Source organism: Mustela lutreola, chromosome 5, assembly GCF_030435805.1.
Source record: "Mustela lutreola isolate mMusLut2 chromosome 5, mMusLut2.pri, whole genome shotgun sequence".
NCBI lineage: Eukaryota > Metazoa > Chordata > Mammalia > Carnivora > Mustelidae > Mustela > Mustela lutreola.
Genome location: NC_081294.1, coordinates 10,902,263 through 10,910,633, shown reverse-complemented (window position 1 = coordinate 10,910,633; position 8,371 = coordinate 10,902,263). Strand labels below are relative to the sequence as shown.

At 39.4% G+C, this 8,371-nt stretch overlaps 1 long non-coding RNA gene across 2 annotated transcripts; it reads right to left on the bottom strand.

Annotated features, from left to right (window-relative positions):
• Window positions 1-359: 359 nt before the first annotated feature.
• LOC131831298 (uncharacterized) lies at window positions 360-7,749 on the bottom strand. Of its 2 annotated transcripts, none has more exons than XR_009353586.1 (3): window positions 7,444-7,749; window positions 5,889-6,100; window positions 360-669 (listed from the first exon to the last, which is right to left on the bottom strand). It is a non-coding gene; the product is annotated as an uncharacterized LOC131831298 (long non-coding RNA). The 2 variants fall into 2 exon arrangements; XR_009353585.1 differs by lacking the exon at window positions 360-669 and adding an exon at window positions 3,121-3,410.
• Between the last annotated feature and the right edge of the window lie 622 nt (window positions 7,750-8,371).

The window sequence follows — 8,371 nt, the reverse complement described above, 5'->3', positions numbered from 1 at the left end:
TCTTTAATGAGTAGTACATCAATTAATGTCTGGCCTAAGGCTTTCAGCCTAGTACCTTCACATGAAACAAACATAAGCTTCTAAGAGACATCGAAATTTCCCAGTGGCCTTTAAAAATTTTCAGATAAAAATTATTGATTCTCAATTTGAATCATGGTAGTTTCATTGTAGAAAACATGGGAAATAAATAAAGCAAAAATAAGAAAATAAGAAGAACGGCAATTCCACTATCCACATATAATCATGAATAGTTACAAGTAACCAAGGGTGTCTGGACTTTTGTGAACCTTTTTCTATGTGAATAAACCTCTCGCTTCCAACTCAAAGGAATTTATTGCAAATATTAAAATGTCTAGAAATCCAGGCCAGGGCAAGTAAAAGAAGCAAATGCTCATGCTCGCACTCATTAAGAATTTGCACATGGAGGGGAAAAATATCAGATTCTTAAAAAATGCTAAATCCAGAGTGAACAGGAGAAGGATGTTCAGCTCGCACATAAGTTTTCTTTATCATTCTTTTGTCTTTTTTCATGTCTGAAGATTTCTCAGCTTTCCTGTATAGTTTATATAGTTTAGGGCAGACTTTTAGGATGGATGTAGGATAACTTGGTGTTCAAGAAAAGAAATTATAAACAGCCTTGTTGTAGTGGTCTCTGGTTTTCTCTTCAGCCTGTAATATAAATATTAATGCATTCAACTTGAATGGATAAATATCATGACCTTTTAAATAGGGATGAGAGAAATCTACTGTAGCACATGATTCATATTATATAGAAGTCACTATAACCAGAGCTGTTAAATTCAACATCTACAAACGATTTGCTGGAGCATCTACTTAGTTTTCTTTTTAAAAATATTTTATTTATTTGTGAGAGAGAGGGCAAGAGAGCACAAACTACGAGGAGAGGCAGAGGGAGAAGCAGACTTCTTACTGAGCAGGGAGCCCAATGCAGGGCTCGATCTCAGGACCCTGAGATCATGACCTGAGCCAAAGGCAGGCACGTAACCGAATGAACCACCCATGAGCCCCTCTACTTATTTTCTAAATATGACATCATATGGTTCGGATTCTGTGGGAGCTGTGTTATAACTATTCGAGTTGCAGGTAACTAGAAGCAATGTGAAAGAATTCTTATCTGTATAATGTAAATGAATTGTAATATTAACTCCTGAAACTGGTTGTGACACCTCTTCAGCTTCCTCATTAATGAGTTAAACAAAATCTATAACGTGTTCGTTTTTACACCTGTATGAGAGGTACAGTTTTGCATTTTTCTTTCCTGAAAAATTAACTTTTGACCAGATAATTTCTCTTTGCAGGAACAATTCAGGGTAGATGTTTGTCCTCAATGGTCTCTCTTCCTGACATGGCCAGTGGTGGAAGAGGTTGACATTGTTTCTTACTCATAATCTCATTTTAACTGCATTATTTAAAAGTTATCATTCCTTGACATTGCAATGCGGAATTAAAATGCCTCCTGACTTTTCCACAATGGTATACAATTTTCTCAGCCACTTTCTCTTTTTGTTGGTTCACTTCAGCAGAAAATTAGGATGATTGTGTCTTAGCCTGGGTTATTACTGGTATGGTAACAAAATACCATAGACTGGGTGGCTTAAACAATAAATACTTATTTCTCCCAGTTTTGGAGGCTGAGAATATGTGATCAGGGTGGCAGCATGGTCAGATTCTGGTGAGGGCCCTTTTCCTGGCTTGGAGACAGCCACCTTCTCATGGTGTTTGCATAAGTTCAAGAGAGGGCTCTGGTCTCTTTATTTCTAATATGGGCACCAGTCCCTTCATGGGGTCCCATCTCCAAGACCTCTTCCAATTCAGTTACCTCTCATAAGCCCCACTGCCAAATACTGCCACACTAGGGGGGCACATTCAGTGTGAAGCCAAATACATCCATTTGGTATACACCACATTCTCAAAGATCTCTGTAATTAGAGATGTAAATTTCCTCTTTGACCTAGGAGTAGTTTAGGAGATTTTTGGTTGTATTATAATCACTTACCTTTATTATTTTTGTCTTTTGAGTTTTCATACATATTCATTCTTACATTACCAGATTTAATGCATTGTGAGTTAGAAATAGTTCTGCTAATGGGAATGTACTATGAATTCTTTTACAGTCACAAATATGATCATTTTAAGCAATTTTTTTTTAACCAGGTGAAAATAAATATGTCATCCATAGGTTATAAAATATATTTTTATATATTTTAAATATTTAAATATTTCTTAAATGTCCCCTCTCTACCTTACAAAATTAACCATTCCACATAATTCAGAGTTCTGCTCTTTCTTCTCTTTAAAGATTGATTGACTGATATATACTCAAAGGAATTGGCCTACATGATTGTGTAGTTGACAAGTTCAAAATCTATAGGGAATACAGGTAGAACGGAAATTTGGGTTATGTTGTAGTCTTAAGTCCGAAATCTGCAGGGCCTGTTAGGAGTTTGGGAAGCCCAAGCAGAGTTTCCTTTTTTTTTTTTTTTTCTTCCTTCCTTCCTTTTAAGAGATTTTATTTATTTATTTGAGATAGAGAGAGTGAGCAAGAAAGAGAGAGAGAGCATGCAAAAGCTGGGGGAGAGGCAGAGGGAGAAGGAGAAGCAGATTCCCCACTGAGTAGGGAGCCTGATGTGGGGCTTGATCCCAGGCCCCTGAGATCATGACCTGAGCTGAAGGCAGATGTTTCACTGACTGAGCCACCCAGGGGCCCCTCAAGCAGGGTTTCTATGTTACAAGTTTGAGTCAGAATTCCTTCTTCTTGGGAAACTTCAGTTTTTGCACTTAGGGCCTTCAGTTGATTGGATGGCGCTCACTGCTTTAACACCAACTGAATATAAATGAAAATCATAGCTACAAAGTACATTCACAGCAACATCTAGACTATTTGACCAAAGAAGTGGGCACCAAAGTGTGGCCCAGTTGATACATAAAGTTACTTATCACACTTCCCCAGCTAGGATAGAACCCCTATGGAATGATTTCTGGCTGCTTTACTCTTCCAAATTAAAAGTCATTTGTACATTAAAACATAATGAAAATGGCTTTAATTTTTAAAATATGTATTACACATTTCTTTTTTTATGACCATTATTCTATGGTATTTCACATGGGTATAGCTTGTCTCTGCCTCTTTGGCAGCTCTTCTGTGATATTAGTAAGTGACTTGTGGTTCCCTTGGAGTCTGTTTTATTTCTTCTCCCTGCTGTGCTTCACTACATCCACCACTGGGGGCTCCACTGCAATCCAGGCAAGGAGGAAAATCAAGGCCTTGGAAAGTTTCAGCCTGAGCTGTGCCGGCTTCAGCAGGAATTTTGCTTTGGAAGTGTTTTAGGCAGTGGCTAATATTAATAAGGTGCCTTTCATGTCCACTTTTCCTATTAATCATTGTTAGCCTTAGTGAAAAAGCCAAATAGGAGGATTTTTAGCTTCCTGGAATAAAATATCATCAAACATCACCAGACTGAACACAGATTCCTAATGACCCATTTCATTTCCTAACTCTATGTAAATCACTTGTATGTGCAACTGAATCGATTTTCTTTATTTCTAACTATAACGGGCATAAAGCCTTTAGTAAGTACTTAAAACATAGTTACCATTCAGTCAATTTCTTATAATTATTACTTCATCCTTAAATACAATAAATATTAGAATATCATTTAGTTCTCGAAAAAATTATATATTATAGCCTTTCAAATAATTACTGTTGTGTTGGAATCTGGTTCTGCAGTTTCTTCAATGTTTCTAGTTTACCTGAGGTTTACCCACAAATGAAATTACTTAGCCAAGAACCAACACCACCAGAGGATTTATAATTACGTACCTTTCATGAACCTTTCAATATTACCACATTGTATTGTTTGTCCTTTTGATTGAATACCATTAGACTTTCCACAACTTGCCACACAAACTTCTTGCTTGTTAAAGTAATACTCAACAAAGTTCGAGTTACTTTGGTGACTTCAAGCAGTTTATAGCAAAAGAATATAAAATGTCTAAAATATGACACAGTATAAGGAATAAAACTATTTTGAAATCCATGAATGAATGTTTCATGGATGTCAAACTGTTTCCAAGATTGAAAGTAATAAAACTATGATGCTTTACATTGATATAGAACAATTTCTAACATTTATTTTGTTTTGTGACTTTAATATATCCATATAAATATTTAACTATGTATCATACATTTCTATTTTTATGAATGTTATGCAATGATATTTTAGGTGGGTGTGGCTCATCTGCCACAATTACAAGTAAATGATGGAAAACCATTTGAAGGGTGCCTGGGTGGCTCAGTGGGTTAAAACCTCTGCCTTTGGCTCATGATCCCAGGGTCCTGGGATCAAGCCCCGCATTGGACTCTCTGCTTAGCGGGGAGCCTGATTTCCTTTCTCCCTCTCTGCCTACTTGTGATCTCTGTCTGTCAATAAATAAAATCTATTAAGGTCCATATACACTATGGAGTATTATGCCTCCATCAGAAAGGACGAATACCCAACTTTTGTAGCAACATGGACGGGACTGGAAGCGATGATGCTAAGTGAAATAAGTCAAGCAGAGAGAGTCAATTATCATATGATTTCACTTATTTGTGGAGCATAACAAATAGCATGGAGGACATGGGGAGTTAGAGAGGAGAAGGGAGTTGGGGGAAATTGGAAGGGGAGGTGAACCATGAGAGACTATGGACTCTGAAAAACAATCTGAGGGTTTTGAAGGGGCAGGGGGGTGGGAGGTCGGGGTACCAAGTGGTAGGTATTATAGAGGGCACGGATTGCATGGAGCACTGGGTGTGGTGCAAAAATAATGAATACTGTTATGCTGAAAATAAAAAATAAATTAAAAAAAAAGAAAATTGGAAATACCTCTTAAAGTACTGAAGTTAGAAGAAATAGTAATAAAAGTAAAAATTTGTGGTTGCTATGTTTCTTTATTGATAGAATAAATCTAAATTAAAGATTGAACAATTAGTTTTGATCATTGCAGCACAGTTTTTCAAATGAATTAGAAAAAATTGATTTCAAATTTCTTAGGAAGTGACAGATAATATATATTAAAGGTAACTTACATCTGACCTAAAATATGAAGTGAGTTAAAATAAAAATTTTATAGCCTGACCCACGATAATCTTACTCACAAAAGAGATTACTGTTTTCATGTCTGATTTAATCAGACCACCAAAGCTGTAAGGTATCACATATTTTCAAGGCTTTATTTTACTCATAGTGAGCTATAATGTCCGTAATAATGTTTTATGGTATTGTGAAACATGTAAAGTCTATCTTTTTTTCTCCCCTCCCATTTGACATCTCAAATCAGGCAACTTTTATTTTATTCTTATTCTTATTTTTATTCTTATTATTAATTTATTTTTGAGACAGAGGGAGAGAGAACATGTGAGCAGGGAGAGGCAGAGGGAGAAAAAGACAGAAAATCTTAAGTAGACTCCCTGCTCAGTGTGGAGCTCAGTGCAGGGCCTGACCTCATGACCCTGAGATCAGGACCTGAGCCAAAACCAAGAGTCAGATGCTTAACGGACTGAGCCACCCAGGTGCCCCTCCAATCAGGCAACTTAAGGGTGAAGGTCTTGAGGTAATTTCATTCATAATAGCCCTGGATATTCATTTCATCACTCACTTAAATAAAAATGATAACTTACTTTTGTGTAATCCTTTAAAAGGTAATAAATGCTTCACGTAATTTGTCTGTTTTGGTCTGCAGAAGAATCCTAGGAGGTTGACTTGTTGATTATACAGGATGATGCCACATGGCACAAACGGTGCTGAAGTCCCTGGACTTGAACCTTCCCATGTTCTCCTCCCTTCCCCTGTGTTGATGGGCAAGTAGCTCAACTGCAGTTTCCTTACCTGTAATGGGAGGATGGTCACCTCCAAGTCGTGAAGACTGAGTTGCTTGGGGCGCCCCCTGACAGTAGCAGGCAATACCCCAACCGGGCTGCTCTCCCGTTCTGCATAGGAGGAGCTCCACGCTCAGAGAGATTATGTGCTTTTTCCAAAGTGCTTTTTTTCCTTTCCCTTTTGGAAAGTTAGCTCTTCATTGTGAGACAAAGAGAAAAGGGCTGATGAGTGAAACAAAGAACAATGAATAATTAAGGAACTGTGCTGAAGTTTAAGTCATTTTCAAGAATCATTTCTGTAAGAAAACCCTTCTGTCTTATTTACTTCTGGAATAATTAGACTTTTTATGTAGCCTTGGGAGGTGTACAATTACAAAAGAGCTAATACTTAAATGCACCAGCAAAAAAGAAAGCATATTTCTATCTATGATAGTAAAAGACTTTCCTTAATGATGGATTATTTCTTTGATAAGGGTATTTAATACACATAGATGCATTCCTAGTGCTTTATTCTTAATTTGGTGACTGTAGTTGATGTTGATCATATAAACTATGCAGATACATTTTTTTTCCATTTTAGTTCAGGTATATAATGTTTGTGTTCCCCCTAAATTCATATACTGGAATCCTAACCTGCAAGGTGGTTGGGACTTTGGGAGGTAATTAGGTTCTAAGGGTGGAGCCCTCCTGATGGGATTAGTGTCTTTGTGAAAGAGATGCCATAGAGTTCGCTAGGACCTTCCATGTTGGAAAACATAGGGGCACTTGCATCTGGGAATCAGGAATCAGGCTCTCACCAGACACTGAACTTGTTGGTCCCATGATTTGGGATTTCCAACCTCCAGAACTGTGAGAAATTAATGTTGGTTGTTTAAGCTACCCTGTCTATGGTAGTTTGTTACAGCAGCCTGAATGGACTAATGCACAGTAATGAGACTTTCCCCTTCTTTTTGAGGGTTACTTTATTTTTTATTTATTAAAAAAATTTTTTTTTTAATTTCTTTTCAGTGTAACAGTATTCATTGTTTTTGCACTACACCCAGTGCTCCATGCAATCTGTCCCTCTCTAATACCCACCACCTGGTTCCCCAACCTCCTGCCCGCTGCCCCTTCAAAACCCTCAGATAGTTTTACAGAGTCCATAGTCTCTCATGGTTCACCTCCTTGAGGGTTACTTTAAAATGGGATAGTTGGGTATTAGAAAATTTGAACTGCTAGTCAACTTTCTATATACCTTAAAACTGATTTGAGTCATAGTCTGGGCCATTTATGGTGATAATAATAGCTTTTTGGGGAAATACAATAACAAGAGGTGGGGAAAGGTTGGAAGGCCACAAGAGAAAGGGGTATTGGGGGGGAACTTGTCCAGTTTTATTTAAACTCTTACCTTCTCAATTTCTAAATTCCCTAAAGTTTGGCTCAACTTCTTACCTATTCTCATGCTATGAGTCTGTTTTAGCTAAAATTTTTAGTATTTTTGCATCTTACATACTAATTAATAAATATTTGTCTATTATGCACGTATACATATGCATATACTGATAAGCATATATACATAGACCCACCCTCTGATGTGGGCTTCGGTCAGTATCTTGAGTGGCTCTCTGACCTGAGTGACTTCACAGCAGCCCCATTTATGCCGGGATCTGCCTTTCTTCTCGGCGGATACTTGCTTTGGTAAACTGTTATCCCTGCTTTTCGAAAGTTTGTTTAGGCCACTTGTATTTTGCAGAAGACCTGCATCAGGAGTCTCCCCGGATCTGGGGATTCGCTTCCATCATTTCCGTTGCTCGCGGTCAACCGTGACCCGGAAGCAGATGAGCCTCCTTCTGACGCAGCGTCCGAAGGTCAGTGGGAACCGCGCTCGGTGCCCGCGGCCGCGTCACTGCCCTCACTGCGTCTCCTGGCTGGGGCGTCGCCAGAAGAAGGGTGAGTCCAGCACGTTAATCTTTCGCTGCTGCTCCTCTGCTGTGCCCAGCTTACAAGGTAAACTTGGTCACCGACGTCTGTCTGGGGAAAAATGCGTACTCTACAGGAGGTCCGGCTCCATCTGTGGCTTCGGGTGTTGACTGGGGTCTTTGAGTGTATTCCCCGCGGTAAGGGGTGGGGGGACCACCCTACTGGTTTGGGGTAAGAAATCCGAAGAGGCTTGTCCCGTAAGGTGAGAGGTGGGGGCGGCAAGGGCGTGCAGCTTTGGCTGGTTCTGCAGCGGGCCTGGCGGAGGCAGTGCGCCTGCCAGCAGGCGGCCCCTTCCCCGGGAGCGGCTCCCAGGGTCCGGGCCTCCAGCCTCGGGGCTTTGAACTGTGCCTGCGAGCCTCGGGGCTTTGTCTCCTTTTATTGTGTGCGTCCGTCCGTTAGCAAGATGTGACCGAAGGTATCAGAAAAACCTAAAGGAGGTGAGTTTTGGGGTTGAGAATGCTCAAACTTTTCCCCATCTAAATTAATGGTAATTGCGTCTTTCCTTAGGCCATTTAGGTTTAGGAAAGGTTCGTG